Here is a 19,405-nt window from a genome sequence, read left to right as displayed (position 1 = left end):
ACTTCTTTCATATCTGTATTCTACCTTCTCACTATACTATTCTCTCCTATTTTTCTAGATAGGCTCCATTTATTGCCTTCCCTTAACTTCTGTAAATTCCTTGTATTACTTCTGTCCTTTCTGCTCTTACTGTCTCTTTCCAGCTTAGGTTCATAAGCAACATTAGGTCCCACTCCTGCAAAGTGATCCTCCAGAGCCTCATTGACCTCTCTTTAGCTATAAGGTTTTACTTGTGTGGATCACTGTACAGTATCAGGGCCTTAATGTGCTTTTTTTTACTCCTTCATTCAGATACTAAATAGAAGTTATGTAAAACAGGGTGCCCCAAGGCACACACCTTCCAACAACTTGATATCTTGATGTATATAATTGTTTACTGTTCTTCTAGTTAACTTTTCAATCCTTGTGACAGTGCTTTTATCTAATCCAATTTTAACCTTTTTCCCCCCTCCATGTAAGTTTCTATGAGGTGGTATAGCACGTTTTTGGTAAAATCCAGATATAATATCTCTGCATTCCTTTCAGATGTTAATTTTATTAGTTGATAAGATAGCAAGCTTGTCTTGTATAACCTTTTTTCCCCTCTTCCACAGTCCTTTAGGGACTTAAAGATTTTTTTTTTCTCAGCATTTGTTCCGTTACTTTTACTATGAATTTAAAATGGTTTTACAATACAATAATTCATAGAAATCTAAGGCTGGAAGAGACCTACGGAGATCATCCAGTCCAGCCCCCGTCCCCCTCAACTCCCATCCCCCACGTGCTGAGGCAGGACCAAGCATACGGACCATCCCTGACTGGTGTTTGTCTAACCTGTTCTTAAAAACTTTGAATGTTGGGGATTCTAGAACCTCTTTTGGAAGCCTATTCCAATGCTTAACTATCCTTATAATTAGAATTTTTTTCCCAATATCCAACCTAAATCTCCCTTGCTGCAGATTAAGCCAATTACTACTTGTCCTACCTTCAGTGGACATAGAAAACAGTTGATCACAGTCCTCTCTAACAGCCCTTAACATATTTGAAGATTGGTTTCAGAGTAGCAGCCGTGTTAGTCTGTATCTGCAAAAAGAACAAGAGTACTTGTGCCACAAGTATATTTGAAGATTATCGGGCCCCGCATCAGTTCTTTTCTTAAGACTAAACATGCCCATTTTTTAAAACTTTTTTTAATAAGTCAGGTTTTCTAAATCTTTTAGCATTTTTCTTACTCTCCTCTGAACTGTCTCCAGTTTATCCACATCTTTCCTGAAGAGTGGCACCCAGAACTGGACACAGTACTCTAGTTGAGGCCTCAAGGTGCCACATGAAATTAGATGATGATAACCCATCCCCAGGGCCCTGCCAAATTCAAGGTCCATTTTGGTCAATTTCACGACCATAGGATTTTTAAAATAGTAAATTTCATGATTTCAGCTATTTAAATCTGAAATTTCAGTGTTGTAATTGTAGGGGTTCTGATCCAAAAAGGAGTTGGGGGGGAGGGGAGAGGTCACAAAAGTTATTGTAGGGGGAGGTTGCGGTACTGCTACCCTTACTTCTGCTCTGCTGCTGCTGGTGGCACTGACTTCAGAGCTAGGCAGCTGGGGAGTGGCAGCTGCTGGCTGGGAGCCCAGCTCAGAAGACAGAGCCAGCAACAGTGCAGAAGTAAGGATAGCAGGCTATGGTATTACCACCCTTACTTCTATGCTGCTGCCTGTTGAACTGGGCCCTCAGTCAGCAGCCACCACTCTCCAGCTCTGAAGGCAGCAGCGCAGAAGTAAAGGTGGCATGGTATGGTATTGCCACTCTTCTGCGCTGCTGCTGGAGGGGCATTGCCTTCAGAGCTGGGTGCCTGGCCAACAGCCACCACTCTCCAGCCACCCAGCTCTGAAGGCAGTGCAGAAGTAAGGGTGGCAATATCACAACCCCCCTAAAATAATCTTGCAACCCCCCTGCAACTCCCTTTTGGGTCAGGATCTCCAATTTGAGAAACACTGGTCTCCCCCCATGAAATCTGTATAGTATAGGGTAAAGGTACACAAGACCAAATTTCACGAGGGGAAATCAGATTTCACAGTCTGCGACGTGTTTTTCAAGGCCGTGAATTTGGTAGGGCCCCAGATATTAGGCTTTTTTGCGACTGCATTACATTGTTGACTCATTCAATTTGTGATCCACTATAAATCCCAGATCCTATACTACTACCTAACTAGATAGTGCCTGTTGTGCGTTTGATTTTATTTTTTTCCCCTCTCCTGGCTATATTGAATTTAATCTTGTTTATTTCAGATCAGTTCTCCATTTTGTCATGGTTGTTTTGAATTCCAGTCCTGTCCTCTAAGGTGCATGCAGCTCCTCCCAGTTTGGTGTTATGTGCATATTTTATAAGCATACTTTCCATTCCATTATCCAAGTCACTAATTAAAATACTGAATAGTACCGGACCTGCGACTGACTCCTGGTGGGCCCCACTAAATATGTCCTCCCACTTTGACAGTGAACCATTGATAACTACTCTTTGAGTACAGTCTTTCAACCAGTTGTGCACACACCTTATAGTAACTTCATCTAGACCACATTTCCCTAGTTTGTTTATAAGAATGTCATGTAGGACTGTGTCAAAGGCCTTACTAAAATCAATATATATCACATCTACTTCTTCCTCCCACCCCCATCCACTGGACCAGTAACCAGTCGAGGAAGGAAATTGGATTGGTTTGGCATGATTTGTTCTTCACAAATCCATGTTGACTATTATAACCTATTATCCTCTAGGTACTTACAGATTGATAGTTTAATATTTTATTTCAGTATCTTTTCAGGTATCAAAGTTAGGCTGACTGGTCTATAATTCCCAAGATCCTTTTTGTTCCTCTTTTTAAACATAGGTACTATGTTTGTCCTTCTCCAGTCCTCTGGGACCTCGCCCATCCTCTGACCTCACAACGATAATTGCTAACATTTCTAAGATTGCTTCAGGTATTTTCTTAAGTACACTAGGATGAATTTCATCAGGCCTTGCTGACTTGAATACCTCTAACTTAACTGAATATTCTTTAACTCCCCTCCTTGCCCCCATTCTGGCTTGTTTCTTCTCCCTTGTTAATATTGATTGTGTTAAGCACCTGGTCACAGTTAAACTTTTTTAGTGAAGACTGAAGCAAAGTAGGCATTAAATACCTCAGCCTTCTCCTTTGGATATTACTGGTATTTGTTCTAGAAATGCCTCATCCACTTGCTTCTGATTTGGTGGTCTGTAGTAGACCCCTTCCATAACATCCCCATGTTTCCCACACCACCATCACCTTTTGCCAGAGACTTTCAACTGGTCTACCTCTCGCCTCCTTCCAGATCTCAGAAAAAGTGCATGTATTATTGATGGATAATGCAACACCTCCCCCTCTTCCCCCCCCCCCCCCCCGCCTGTCTTTCTGAACCAGGAATGTCTAACAGCATTGTTCAGTTTACCATGTTTTCATTACTTCCTAGTTATTCATATTATTTGTTAAACATAGACATTAAACAAAGTTTGTAGTTCAGATAGTCCAATGTTGTCACTCTCTTAGTGTCCTTCATTCATTTTGATGAACTTTTTATTAAATCTTTTAGTGACAACAATAAGCCCAAAGCAGTAAACACTCTAAGGGTCTTGCTCTGCAAACACTAGTTTACATGAATAGTCCCACTGATCTTGTAAATACTTTTCAATCTAGTGCCAATCATCCATCTCTTCTTCCATTCCCTACCCATAGCTAGGATGATTCTCACAAAAGAACTTTATAACCTGCTAACTTTCAGTTAGCTAGATAATAGGCTTGTTATCTCTAATGTCCCACACAGAAGGAGTGTATATGGAAATAAAATGTTAGCTCATAACAGCGTATTCCCATTGAAGTGAACATAGTTTGAAAGGCTGTTCACCTCAATCAGTGTCTGAGTAGGGTCACGATATTTTGTGCAGAGTCTGCCTGCATGGAGCTCATATCAGGATTGGGACCTAAGAACAAGAGTTGTGATGCAAATTTACTATACATCAGTATTTCCAACCCCTGGCATTCTAAAATCGTGAATTATTTTTTTTAATTACCTTTAATTTTTTTTTTCATTTGCTTTCTGGTTTTGAGCCTTTAGGTTTATGGTTTCAAGATTGCTTTTACAGCCTTGAGGACTAGCAACTGCCTCTTTATTGTTTTTGTTTTAAATGCAAGCTGAAATTCTCACATAATCTCCCAATTCTAAGAACTGACATGTGAAGAAAACACCAAATATTGGGAGACTTGCTATGAAATCATGAGAAGTGGCAACGGTGAAATAACTGTGCATATTGTATGTCATAAAGTTTCCAGATAGTGCAGGGATTCTGAAGAATTATGAATTAGGGGGGAAAGTGTATTGACTGTAATATATAACTTGGCTAGATTTTGAACAGGGTTTTCATTACCCTCAGTGGCAATAAGTATAATATCTCATCAAATGAAATGCAACTTTTTTTTTTAAATAGGGAAATAAGAGTCTCTCAAAGTGACATTTCTGTCTCACAAAACTTACTTTATAATCATCTTGGAATATGTACCAATGAGCTCATTCTGTAAAGCACTTATTTGTTTGCAGTAAAAGTATAATGGGTACCTATTGTATGCTCCTAAAAACTGGAGTTGGGCCTCATATGCGACAGTTTTCACATTTAACAAGAGTGAAACACATTGTTCAGACCTTGCGCCTTATTCATCAGGCAGTCACCCAGCATGAAAGTTGCTATAGAGAAATACTCAACTTTGAGGGGCCCTGCTTCCCAAGAAACTCTGCACAGCAATATAAAGTCAAAATTTGTGACTTTTATCAGATGGCAGAGAGCTGTGAAATATATTCCTGATTCACAAAGAAAGCATCTGAATGCAAGGAAGTTATAAATAGGGGCAGTAAAGGAATATGTTTTAGGTGCCAACGCTCTGAATATAATTCAACAGCAATCTGAACAATTCTCTAGGATTCCTAGTACTGCCAATAAGTAGCAGTTGACCAGACAGCATAAGTAATTATTTTCTTGGTCTTGACCTGTATGTAATTTCAGCTGCTGGAAATACCTTTAAGGATAAACTTTGTTTACACTGTTTTAAATAAAAATGAATGCCAACTTTCACAAGCAAGAGGAGAATTTGCTGTTAGTGATAAACAATTGAAACATGTTGGTTTGATGAAGTATAACCCTTAAGCCACTCCCTTACATGATCTCTTTAATGTCTTCAAAAAGTTTCTCCAGCTTATCACATTCTAATCTTATCTGCAGCATGACACATGCCTCGAGGGGACTACAAACTCTTTTTTCAAAGACTTATACCATTATAGTCCTCACAAGGCTACAGGGATCCTATAACATGTCTCCTGGGTCTGACTACAGAGAATTGCTGTTTCTTTGCACACAGATGCATACATTTAAGAATGATTACGCTCATGCAAAATTCTGGGAAAGCATGAAACATTTTGAGGCACAAACTTAGTGTTAATGCAAAAGGAAACGATCATGTTGCTTATATAGACACACACACTGAATATTACTTTTATACGTGTAACTTTCAAAACAAAACTTTTCTCTAACGGTGTGTGTTTAAATGAGGGAAATATACAGCTAGTAGAAGCCATAGTTTACTCTCCCATTTTTAGGACGTAGTTCACATCAGTCTTTGTTGAAAGAACAAGACAAAAAACAAACAGGCGTCTCACTTAGAACTCAGATATGCTGATACTAGTTAACTCAAATTTAATTCTGGAATGAAAGCTCATAGGGTCTTCCCAGGCATTTGCTCACATTCATCCTTCCCAAGAGTGTTTTTTTTGTTGTTGTTGTTTTTTAGCACTTTGCAGGTCCAGCTACCTGACCAGTAGTAATAGCTTTTGTTTAGATTAACTTTATTATTGATAGTCTGTCAACAAAAACATTTAATATCTATTGGACTCTGGAAAAAGGAATTTAAAAGCTAAATTAAAACAATGACCTAAAAAGCACACAGGAGGGTATAAACGGTTGGGATACAGCTAGAGCTGGTCAGACTCCTTCGATCCTGCTACCCTGCAGAATATTTCAACATCTTGGTGAAAAAAATCAAATTCTTGTTCTGAAAACCAAAAATTTTGATCTGGAAATGCCTTTTCCATGTTCATGGGTGTTGTAGCGAGGGTTCCCTATGTCCCAAGTCTCCTGTGGGTTGGGCTCCCTAGTTGGACTACATATATCATGATGCACCTCAGTCTCCCCTTTTCTTGAACCTTCATGCTGTTCGTGGGAATACTTGGTCATCAGTGCATCATAAGAGACATAGGCGCCAACTTTTCCAGGTGCCGGTGGGTGCCCCTGGCCCTGCCCCACCTCCAAGCTCTCCTGCCCCTGCCATGCCCCCATCCCAAACCCTTCCCCAAAGTTCCCGCTCCAACTCTGCCCCCTCCCTGTTCTTATTGGACCCCTTCTCCAAATCCCCCCCAGCCCCGCCTTTCCGTGAGCATGCCGCATTCCCTCTCCTCTCTTCTCCCTCCCAGCGCTTGCCACCGCAAATCAGCTGTTTTGCGGTGGGAAACGCTGGGAGGGAGAGGGGAGAAGCAGAGCTGCAGCATGCTCGGGAGGAGGCAGAGCGGAGGTATCATAAACAGATAGCTAAGGGTTAATGTTCTTTTACCTGTAAAGGGTTAACACAGGGAACCAAACACCTGACCAGAGGACCAATCAGGAAACAAGACTTTTTCAAAGCTGGGTGGAGGGAAGTTTTGGGTGTGAGTTCTTTGTTCTTTGTCTTGGGTCTGACCCTCTCGGCTATGAGAGTGATTTTTTCTATCTCCAGGCTTTCTAATCTTCTGTTTACAAGTTGTAAGTACAAGGATAGTAAGACAATAGGTTTATATTGTTTTTTTGTATTTACATGTGTGAAGTTGCTGGAATGTTTTAAACTGTATTCTTTTTGGATAAGGCTGTTTATTCATTTTTTTCCTTTAAGTAATTGACCCTGTATATTGTCACCTTGATACAGAGCCTATTTTTAATGTCCTTTTTCTTTCTTTTTATATAAAGCTTTCTTTTTAAGACCTGTTGGAGTTTTTGTTTAGTGGGGACTCCAGGGAATTGAGTCTGCAGCTCACCAGGGAATTGGTGGGAGGAAGAAGTCGGGGGAAAAATCTCTGTTAGATTTACTAAGCCTGACTCTGCATACCCTCTGGGTGAGGGGGAGAGAGATTAGATCTCTCGGTACTTGTGTTTCCAGGAGTGGAAGCAGGGAATCTCCTAGGGTCATCCAGGGAGGGGAGCCTGGGAGGAAGTAACAAGGAAACAAGGAGAGGGGGTTATTTCCCTTTGTTGTAAGACTCAAGGCATCTGAGTCTGGGGGTCACCCAGGGAAGGTTTTGAGGAGACCACAGTGAGCTAGGCACTGTATAATTCCTAGCTGGTGGCAGCAATTACCAGGTCCAAGCTGGTAACTAAGCTTGGAGGTTTTCATGCTAACACCTATATTTTGGACACTAAGGTCCAGATCTGGGAAGAAATGTTATGACAGGAGGTGAGTTGGAATGTGGGGGCAGGGCGGGGAGCTGTCGGTGGGTGCAGAGCACCCACCAGTTTTTCCCCGTAGGTGCTCAAGCCCCGGAGCACCCATCGAGACAGCATCTATTGTAAGAGATGTATTCCTGCAGGAGAGCATGGCCCGCATAGAGTGGGGACATGAGATACCACAGGAGCATTTCTGAATCAAAACACTTGGCTTTCAGCTGAAAATTTTTTGGTTTTCAAGTATTTGGCTTTTCAGTGAAAATGGACATTTTCTGCAGAAAGCAGACACTTCTTACCAAAATTCATTCATTCATTGAACCCCCCCCCCCTTTTGTTTTCATTTTGTTTTGTTCAAAACACATAGACAGAAAACTTTTGATCCAGCCTACCTACATCTTCAGGAAGATCTCTCCCACCCAGCCAACTTCCTCTTCATTCCAAGCATTGGAACTGCAGGGTATGAGGTAAAATATGCTGTAGAATTGGAGGCTGAACCTTTTCCAGTAACCTTGGTAAACGTATCTTCACTCGTATTAGTCCATAGAGTACATGCAGCTAAAACTTCATCTGGTATATTATTTATGGCTCCCACTATGGCAATGCATGTTTGCAGCTCTGAGAGCTAGTACTATGAAATACTTAAAGACATTGGGCTACATTCATTACTGCTAAATGAGCATGACACACTGATTTCAGCAGAATTTTACCATGACTAAATTTGGCCCATTGACAGAACACTTCCAGCTTCCATTAAATGTTTCATTGAGATATTGAAGCCTGTCAAGACACATTTTTAATCTGTTATTTTTCTAATAGTTTGTTATGGAGTACAATTACTTTCTAAAGATCTTCTTAACTTGTCTCTGTGGGGCTAACATGACACCCAGACTTGCAGGCTCATTTCTGCCCTCAGGAACATATAAGCCACTCCCATTAGACCACTGACTTCAGAGGAGTTGCTGTGTTCCATACCAGTGGGGTTTTTAAACAGGATTTGTATGTGTCCTTTCCAGAAAACAGCACTCCTGGGAACTACATAAATGGCGTGGCCAACTCTTGTGATTCTTTTCCCAGTAACAGGATTGTGGCTGGGCTAGAACCTGGTCTTGTGATACCAGTCCTGGCAATTGGGGCTGACAACCCATCAGAGGGCTCAAATTTGCTATCTCCTGAGGCTGAACAACCAATCAGCACTGCTGTAGGCAAAGCGCTCGCCTCCTTCCCTTCCTCCGAGCAACCCAAAGCAATTCTCAGAGGTGTGGGGGAAGACAGCTAAAAAGCCCAGCAGCCCCCCTACACCACAGCCACCTGGGACAGGACGGTTTGTTTCCCTTCACCTCTCTGCAGCATGTGGCCTGGCCTGGGAAGGGGCAGAAGGAGGTGAAGAACTCTTGGAACTGCCCCCACACTCTGGAAGGGGAAGAAAGGCACCCTGTTGAGCCTGGGAGAGGAGGCTGAACCCTTGGAGGAGCAGAAGTGAGGCTAGGGAGCAGAACTACTGGAAGGGCTGGACAGGGCTAAACTTCTGTAGGTGCTGTACTGATGAGGGTGGGGATGCTGAACTGCAGTGGGGGCTGAACGGCTGGGGGGAGGGGATGGGGGTAAACTATATTGGGGGCAGAGTCGAGAGAGGTCTATGGGGAGCAGAACTGATGTGGGAATGGGGGGCAGGATTTATTAGGAGGCTGGGAGTCAGAATTAATTGCTGGGCTGGGGATGGACGAATGTGGGGATGGACAGACATGAGAGCTCCTGCAGCAAAACCCAAAAATCATCCCACCCAGTAAATTTGAGACACTAGTTGCCCGTTGATTAAATTCATTCTAGGCTACTTAGGAGGGCTGTGACCAATTGTTCTCCATGAACACTGAAGGTAGGACAAAAAGCAATGGGATTAATCTGCATCAAGGGAGATTTAGTTTAGATAATTAGGAAAAACTTGCTAACTATAAGGTAGTTACATTCTAGAATAGGCTACCAGGGGAGGTTGTATGATCCCCATCACTAGAGTTGTTTAAGAACAGCTTTCAAAAACACCTGCCAGAACATAAGAATGGTCATACTGGGTCAGACAAATGGTCCATCTAGGCCAGTATCCTATCTGACAGTGACCAGTGCCAGCTGCTTCAGAGGAAAGGAACAGAATAGGGCAGTTTTGAGTGATCCATCCCCTGTCGTCCAATCGCAGCTTCTGGCAGAGGTTGGGCAGGTCACTGGTGTCTAGTAGCAGTGTAGACATATGCTAAGTGACCAGAGGGCTTGCTCACTCGTTAGCCTCTAGCCCTCTGTCACATACACTCAGAGAATTCTACTAGATTGATGAGGCATGATTTACTTTACAAAAGCCATGCTGACTCTTCCCTAACACATTGTGTTTATGTACATGTCACAATTCTGTTCTTTAATATAGTTTCAACCAGTTTGCCTGATACTGAAGTTAGATTACCAGCCTGCGATTGCCATGATTGCCTCTGGAGCCTTTTTTAAAATTGGCATCACATTAGCTACCCTTCAGTCATCTGGTACAGAGGCTGGTTTAAGTGATAGGTTACATACCATAGTCAGTAGTTCTGCAATTTCATATTTGAGTTTCTTCAGAACTCTTGGGTAAATACCATCTGGTCCTGGTGATTTATTGCAGTTTAATTTTATCAGTTTGTTCTAAATCCTCCTCTATTGACACCTCAGTCTGAGAGAGTTCCTCAGGGCTTGTCTACATCACAAAGTTGCAGCGCTGGTGAGGGGGTTACAGCGCTGCAACTTAGGAGGTGTACACATCTGCAGGGCATCACCAGCGCTGCAACTCCCTGTTTGCAGCGCTGGCCGTACTCCCGTTTTGTCTCGGGTGTAGAGGATCCAGCGCTGGTGATCCAGCGCTGGTAATCAAGTGTAGACACTTACCAGCGCTTTTCTTGACCTCCGTGGAATAAGCAGGTATCCCAGCATACCTGAGGAAGCCTCTCCTTCAAGCAGGTCTCTTTCCCTGCGGTTTGCAGGGAGGTCCGGGGAACGCGAGAGCAAACCGCGGGGAAGCTGGTCTCCTTCCCCGGTTTGCTCTCTCATTCCCCGAACCCCCGTGCAAGCAGGTCTCCTTCCCTGCGGTTCGCAGGGGGGTTCGGGGAACGCGAGAGCAAACCGCGGGCAAGCTGGTCTCCTTCCCCAGTTTGCTCTCGCGTTCCCCAAACCCCCCTTGAAGCCGCCCAACAGCGCTGCAGTGTGGCCACATCTAACACCACTTGCAGCGCTGGTTGCTGTAAGTGTGGCCACTCTGCAGCGCTGGCCCTATACAGCTGTACTAATACAGCTGTAACAACCAGCGCTGCAAAATTGTAGATGTAGACATACCCTCAGATTCATCGCTGGAAAAAGTGGCTCTGGGGTGGACATCTGCCCCCACATACTCTTCAGTGAAGATTGATGCAAAGAGTTCATTTAGCTTCTCCACAACAGCCTTTTCTTTCTTGAGTGCTCCCTTAGCACCTTGATCACCCAGTGGCCCCACTGACTGTTTAGCAGGCTTCCTGCTTCAGGGATGGTTTAGGTTTACCTGGTCTTGACTCAGTGCAGAGAGCTGGATTTGGCCTTTCAGTCCTGCATTTCTATTATTCCAGTTGTCACACTCATATTGGGGATGGGCGGGGGAATTCAAAAGTTAAAAGAGCAAAAACTACAATGTCTTTTTTTTTTTTTTTTTTTTTTTTTTAAGAATCTCATGATGGGGGCAGAGGGGGGGGGTCTGATTCAAGATTTTTGATCTCTTAGTGATAATACAAAATAGTGCAACAGTGTCAGGTAAATGTGCAAGTGTCAACTTACCCAGAAGCAAGAAAGTGGGAATTTTGAGGAAAAAGAGAAAAATGACTGAAAAGTAAGATGCTTGCTACCACTGTGCTGAACTTACTTAAATATAGTTCCTGCTCTTGCTCCCATTGAAACCAATATCAAAGCTTATATTGAATCAATAGGATCCGGCCCCTAGGTAGTGTTATGACATTGAAGTCCAAGGAAAGTTGCACACTGCAAGGCAGAATTTAATCTGGGTATGATTAACCACTGAGGAACAAAGAAAGCAACTCCAACTCTAAAAATAGCATGAGTGATCCTCATACATCTATATCTCCCAACTTTCAAACCTGCCAGTTTGACACAATCAAACGGAGACAAACATCTAGAATACACAGCACCTGTCTTGTTGCATATTGTGCCATAATTAAGTTTTTTTCAAATAAATCCTTTTAATTGACCGTGAAAATACATCTATTAAATAAATGCAGTTTTTAAAAAGGGAAAATGGGGGAAGGTCTCCTCATTTGGATAATAAAGATTCCCTTCCCTTGGACTCATGGGTCATCAGCAGGGTTTGAATTCTGTACCTTCAGATCCCCAGCAAATATCGCTGCAACTTGAGGTTAAGGAGTAACTATTATCCTCTGGGTGAACCTTATGGGGGGGGGGGGCAAGAGGGGAGAGAGAGAGAAGGCACAACACATACTTTGCTAGCTGTTTGCACAAGTATTTGCTAGACAGCAGTAAAATGTAGGGAGTCAGGATTCCTGGACTCAATTCCTAGGTCTGGAAAAGGAATGTGGCCTAGTGGTTAGAGTAGTGGACTGCCCTATCTAAGCAGTAAGCTCTGGCACATTCATTCTGAGATGCAGTGTGGCTGAGCTCATAAGATTTGGGTCTGTGCATCTACTTGGATGGAGTGGCTCTCTGCTCTGTAGAACATTGACTTGGAAGTACAGTGAAACATGGAGCAAGATTTGGCTGATGTGCAATATATACTGTAAAATCCAGTATACGTACAGAGTTCTGCAAATAGCAAAAGTAAATATCCTGTAATTCTACTACAGCAGCAGTTGTTTTGTGATGTCTGTAGATTTTATGTTCTTTTATATACGAATTAAAATAAGTTTGCAATGTGCATTTTAGTATCATTCTGACAGTCTGCAATGAAAACTGTAACATAAAGGCGTTATTTTCAATTCTGAATTTTGATGACAAAAATTCCTATTGCATAAAACACACTCTCCTTTCAGTGAGCAAGTTTCAAGTAAGAAGTCAGGAGCCCCAACACAGTTGTCTGCTAACCAGCATTATCTCGGCCAAAGTAAATCCAACAAACGGTCCTGTGTGAATGCAGACAGACCTATTCATTATAGTTTGTACGGGAGAAAGTTGCCTTGGAATTTTCCTGAGGCAGTCTAACATCTGGACTTTTACAGAAAGTTTACTCTTCAGTAAAATAGTAGTAAATCTTAGGGAAACATTGTACCTTTTTGTTTTAATTAAATTGGTATTTCTTTAGTAAGCTGCTACCAAACTATGGTTTGTGTTTTTTATTAAAAAAAAAAATTGTGGTAATAGACAAAAAAATAAGAAATGGTGTTGTCTTTTATTTAAATTTAGGTGTCATGTAAGCATGAAACTAACTAAGTGAAGTGTGTGTGTGGCTGTGTCTTAAACCATGACTGTGTCTGGTTACAAAGCACCTATTGATTTGCTTGGACCTACTTCATTTATTAAGTCTTAAACTGCTTATTTAAGAAGTTAGCTACATTGTCTGTAAAGTGCTATACACATGCAGTAATAATAAAATATTTTTCAAACACCATAACTTGTTGAGCATGATGTAATGGAGATATGGTAATAGATTAGGGGTTTTTTGCTTTTAATAAAGCATTGGCTTATAAACTTAGAAATCATACTTAAGAGCTGTCCTGTACATCTTTAGGAATCTTATTTACGAAGTATGTATAGTGCTTCTCCATTCACAAACCTTTCACTTCAAGCTGCTGTTTTAGAACAAGACTCTGTGTAGGAGGTTGGGGATGGCACACAGAACCTTCTCCCCGCCCCCTCTTGAAAAGTTCATCTGAAGGCCAACCAGAATTGAGGAGCACAGGTACTGCTCTGGCCCTACCCTCTGGGGACTCAAAATCATGCCAGAGGGGAATTGGATAGAACAGTTACCCCACTCCTCTTCCACCCTGGCTCATGGAATGGGACTAGTGCACTGGGGGTGTGGCAGTGAGTTTGCTTCACGTCTCCACTGGAGTGTTTAAGGCGGCACAATGCCTTTCAGTATCTTCATTCTGGCAGTCCACATTATTCCTTCCTCCAGCTGTGCCTAACTGGCACAATCAAACCACTAGTAAACTGACAAACATTTAGGCTATGTCTACACTACACCGTGCTGCTAAACTGCACAGGGTAGCCGTTCTCCTGCCGACAAAAAACTTCCACCCCCAACTAGAGGCAGTAGCTTTGTTGGCAGAAGAGCTCTCCTGCCAACAAAGCGCTGTTCACACTGGCGTCTCTTGTCGGTAAAACTTTTGTCATTCAGGAATGTGTTGGTTTTTTTCACACCCCGAATGACAAAAGTCCAGTGTAGACAAAGGCTTACAGTGGTCTCCAGCACTTAATGTTTGCTTGTTATGTGTCTCCATTTAAAAGGTAGTAAATAGCATTGGTTTATAGCAGAGGCTCTCCAGCCTCTTATTCTCTGGATTATTTGATAAATTTGCCCATGGACCTACCTCCTCTCTCACAACTCCAGTCTCCGGCTTGTGTCTCAAAACATTTCATTCTATGGAGCTCCATGATATAGCCCCACAGCTTTACAGCATAACATTATGGGAGATCAAAAATTCAGAGAGAAGTAAGTCTGAAACTATGTAAATCCAATATTTACATCCAGTAGGTCCAAGTTTGATTATGTCCCCCACTGCTGAGAATGATACAAATAAGATATAAGTGCTATGAATATCTGGGACCAGATAGAGGTTAAGAGCAGAAGGGACCACTATATTGCCTAGTCTGACTAGCTGTATATCACAGGCCACCAATACCACCCAGCACCCCTGCACTAAACCCAACAAACCAAAATTAGACCAAAGATCCTGCTTACCTTCAGGAAACCACAGATAAACAGAAATATCCATGCTGTCAGACCACAGAGTTTAATTGTGAGCACTGTCTCTTCCAGTAGATGGGGGTTGGTAGCCCATTAATAAAACAGGGTAGCAACACTCTGAACCTTCAGTTATTCTGAGATTTCTGGGGAGAACTTGTGACAGTTAGAGCATCTGTGGGTGATTGAGTATTTGCACAGAGAGGCTGATCCTTTACGGTAATCTCCAGAAGCCTCATTCCACATGGCACTGTCTTGCTGACCTTCCCTCTCTTCTCTTCATACTTGGGCCCTGTTTCAATGTGTGTGACAATCTAGTGTGCAACTTTACTGAATTATTTCTCTAGATCAAAGTAATCTGACCAAATTTACAGTTTTTACTCTCCCTTATATTCACATCACAACTTAATTATCTTTGCTCAGGGTATGGTTTTTGGCACATTGTATGCGAACAGTTAGAGCTAGTTTACATTTAAAATGTTTATGCTGAAATAAGTTCTGTTATATCAGTATAACTGAATATACCCAGGATGGAGGTTGCCACTTTAACTATGACAACCAAAAACCAAACCCATCGCCGATGTCGCTGTAAATGTAGACCAGCCCTAACTCTTCACTACCCAGATCATCCTCCACTGTTCCCGGTACACTTGCAGTATGCCTTGTGTTGCTACTTGTCTTCCTGTTTTCTCCCTCTTCTCCCATTCTGCCACCTTTTATTTAAAGGCTAAAAAGTATCAATCTGTAATAGTGGCATCGTGGCTGCCTTAATTGCTGTGCTACCCACACATCTCCTCCATGTCTGGGGCACAGCCCCCTGAGGGAGTTTGAAGGCATGAGCTGGGTAACTACTCAACATTAATTCACATGGGTATCTCTGTGTCAAAACCCCTGCACCCAGTGAAGCTCCCTCTTCACACATCTCTTCCCCCCTACCCTCTCCCCAAATGAACCTTCATAGCTCTAACTAGGGAGGGAAGCTTTTGTAGGCCTTGAAGCAGGGCATGTGACTAAGGCCTGTGACTGCTAAGGCCTAACTGTCCTCTCTATAGTATTTTGAGTATTTGGCCATTTTTATGTCTTCACAATAGCTAAAATCTGAGAGGATGCTCTGTCTTTGTATGTACATAATACAGCTGACACAGTGGGAATGATGTTTTCAAAATTTGTCTTAAGTATTCAACACAGTCTTCTGAATAGTCTGCTGACATTTCTGTAACCTGGTTTCTTTGGAAGTGCTTCTGGAATGTTCACAAATATTTAGCAGTAAATTTTTTCAAAGTAATGGAGTTTAGTCACATGCATCCCAGTGGTGACGAGGAAGTCATTTTAGTGACTGGAAAACTTACCCCAAAATGTCTAGATAAATGTCTCTTGATTTCTTTGCTGAAGTTGTTTGAAGACTTTGGGAGTAGTTAGGAATTATTTCTATGCTTCAGGAGTTAGAGCTTTTTATATGCTCTGGCTATTCCATTTAGGAAACTAAAGATTTTAATTGCCAATAGAGGCATTGCTTTTTCCACTTTCCACATGTATTGGCATAAGACAAAAGTCCATCTACTGTACAAAATCTAGAATGCCAGATTTTTCAGGTCTGTTAACTCCAAACATGCTACCTGCTAGCTTTTATTTTCAAACAACTTGTCTGTATGCCATTATCAGTTCAATCCATTACATCTATACTGGTACAAATAGAACACCAACATCTGATTAGCTCAGTGCTTTCCTTTGTTTACCTATAAATGGGATAGTAGGAAGCATGAGGGTACTGTTAATTTTAGCACTTTGATTTGTTACTGCTCCAGAGGCACCATTTTCTAAGAATGCCAGTATGGAAAAGCAGTTCAAAATCCCACAAACTCTGATTTGTGTAGCTCCTGAAAGTATTGGGTCTGAGTATTCACTGAGACAATAAGTATCACGTAGAAAGGAAATGTATTTGGTGTGATGCTAAAATTACATGTGTGTGGACAGTGATATGTGAAGGAGGCTACTTTCAAACTGATTTGTATAGAGGTCATAAATCTGTCAGAATATCTGTTTAAAAATGCAAAACAAAAAGAATGGTTGTTCTGTTGCCAGTGTAGGCAGCAAGATATTAAATTGAGTTGACTACTCTTACTATAGTCAATTTTTGCAATTCTGTGAATACAAGTAGCTTTTGAAATATTAGCACATTCTTTTTCAGAGAACAAATTTCTTGGCATGAAGGTGCATTGAGGTGAGTGGATATGGATTGGTAATATATAATGATGATTTTCTGTCTAGATCAGAGAACTCCATCCCAGTGAGTTCTGACCAAAAAGTCCTGATCAAATGATATCTGTTTCATGGCCAGTCTGAAATGTTAATCCTGCTCCTAACGAAGAGATGTTCTGCTCCTGAGAGCATTCTGTGCCAAAAATTTAAAAATTCTGCACCAAAAAATAAAAATTCTGCACACACTATTTTAAAGGTTTGCAAATTGTATTTCTAAAATAAATGTGGAGGCTCCAGCATGGCATTGGGGAGCACAGGCCACTGGCTGCACGGAGGTGGGAAATCATTGTGCAGCTCAGTGGTGAGGCTGCACTGAACCCTGACACAGCGCAAGGACTGGGGCTGCCCCAGAAACACCCCAGGACTCTGCCCCTCCATGCCAGATGCACCAGCTGTGGGCAGGCAGGCACAGCAAGGCAAGAACCAAGTGTAGAGGGGCTTAGTGTGGGGGGATCCAGTTGTGGGTTGACAGGGTTCTGTGTCGTGCAATCTGGGTATGGGGGGATCTGGATGCACAGGGGCTTGTTGGGGGGTTCTGGGTGCAACGGTAATGGGACTCTGCAGCGGGGTCCAGGTGAAGGTGGCTAGGGCTCAGCAGGCAGGGGTCTGGGTGTGAGCAGCTCAATGGGGGGTCCAGATGATGGGAGAGTGGGGCTCATTGGGGTGGGGATCCAAATGCAGCTGGTTGGAGCTCGTTACAATGGGGATCTGGGTGTGGATGGTCCAGGTGCAGGGCTTGTCATGGTGGTTCTGGGTGCAGGATGGGGTGAGGCTCAGTGGGAAGGTCTGGGGGAAAGGAGGTCTGGATGCACAGGGGTTGGGCGGATGGGGGAGCAGCTTCCTGTACAGTGATCCCTCCCCCTACAGCTGAAGAGCAATGGGTGCAGGGAGGATGGTGGGGAGAGTTTTCAAAGGTTCCTACAGCTAGGGGAAAAATCTGGATGTGGGGCTGACATGGCCCTGGATGCCATGCAGAGGAAGTGGAATCCTGTCCTCCCCAGCCCAGACAGGACTCACAGCTGAGTCCAGTGCAGGGTAAGAGCCACGAGTTGGGTCTTCCCCAGTCCCACCCCACTCCCTACAGAGATTTACCTCTCTGCCAGCTGCCCCCAGCACCCAAAACTGCTGAGGAGGGTCACATGACCGCTCTTGTTGGTTCCCTTTGCTTCCCTATCAGAAAGTCATTTTTCTGCTGGGATGCAAAGAAATCGGGGGGAAGACATAAATTCTACGTATGCGCAGCGGCGCAGAATTCTCCTTGGAGTAATGTTCACATCAAAGTTAGTCTGAGGAAAGGTGGTGGTGATTATTGTAGCAAAGAATTGTAGCAAAAGAAGCTGAGAATTGAATGGGCATGAAAACTGATCTGTAGAGGTGATACCTGCCATTAAGAGTTGAGAGAAATACATAGGGAAGCTGCACATTGCCCTAATCTGGTGCTGCCCATGCTTTGTTTATCCACATTTTTCCAGGATCTGTTTACAAAATCTAAGATCTAAGATTTTTCAGAATTGTATGTGTAGAAGTTATGGAGTTTATATTCCATTCCCATTCTGTGCTATAAAATCTGTCACAAAAGGAAGACTTGCATCCAGTCTTTTTACAATCCTTGTTACTGGACATATCAGCCCAGTTCTGACTTTGACCAGCTATGACAAGTTGGATTCACTTTATAAGGTGTAAGTCACAGCGCTCTCAACCTTTCCAGCTTTCCAGGGGACAGTGGCTGAAACTCTGAGAGGACAAAGTGTTTATACCATTTAAGGGATACCCTTGGTTTCATAGAGCCAGACAGTCTGGTCTGATTACTGTCAGGTTTTATCTAACTGCAAGCAGTGGCAATGGTACACTGTGAATACATCTGTGTTCCTTAAAAGCAACAGCTCTGACTCACCAGACTGCCTGCATGGAATGCTTCCCAGTGACCTAGATGTTGTGGATGCAATAGAGGTGGGGGGAAAGTAGTTCACCTTCAACCTCCATGGCAGCCATAACATATGATCACAAAACTCTCTGCTATGTTTGATCAGCCTCTTTCTAAAATGTTGCACATCAAGGTGAGCTAATCGAGATGTTATAGGAGTTGCTGTGTCGTGGCCAATGACAAAATACAGCTGGGCTAATGTGGCAGCATTGCTGTCACCAGAAAGATGTAATGGCAGAAGAGAGCTTGCTTTCAGAAAATTTGTAAACCTCACTAGGCCCATCTGCAGACTGCCTTCAAAAAAGGTACCCATGAGTGGCTACTCGGTAGTTGCAAGAATAAGCCTTAAGTCTGCTGCAAAGGAGATGAACTGACTGTGATCAGCTTCTTTGAAACTTTACCTGTCTGTTAGTCTATAAGGTACCCCAGGACTCTTTGCTGCTTTTACCTGCTAATGCTTGCCCTGGCTGAATAGGGTTTTGAGATGTCTAATAGTAAAACATTAATAATCCGCTCAAAAAGCCCTGCATCTCTCTCAGATGGCTGCTGCGTAGTCTCTAAATATTACATTCACTTTACTACTACTGTAAAAGGATATAGCTACTTACAGTATGATGAGCACAACCACTATACAGAGGAGATTATGGCAAAACGGCTTTTACCTCAGGTTTGTAGTGGGGCTTAGCAAAGGCCATGCTTAGAACCCTTCTTTTCTCCTGTTACTTCAAAGCAGTTTTGAAGTCTAGTAACTGTTGTTTCTCCCTTTTTTATCTTGACCTATGTGTGTGTAATGTTT

At 42.8% G+C, this 19,405-nt stretch overlaps 1 protein-coding gene across 5 annotated transcripts in view; it reads left to right on the top strand.

The window, feature by feature from the left end:
• PRICKLE1 (prickle planar cell polarity protein 1) overlaps window positions 1–19,405 on the top strand; it is a 107,705-nt gene that overhangs the window by 19,296 nt on the left and 69,004 nt on the right. The window lies entirely within an intron of this gene.

This window comes from Gopherus flavomarginatus, chromosome 1, assembly GCF_025201925.1.
Source record: "Gopherus flavomarginatus isolate rGopFla2 chromosome 1, rGopFla2.mat.asm, whole genome shotgun sequence".
Classification (NCBI taxonomy): Eukaryota; Metazoa; Chordata; order Testudines; family Testudinidae; genus Gopherus; species Gopherus flavomarginatus.
Note: the sequence above shows the minus strand (reverse complement) of the source record. Positions and strands in the feature narration are given on the sequence as shown.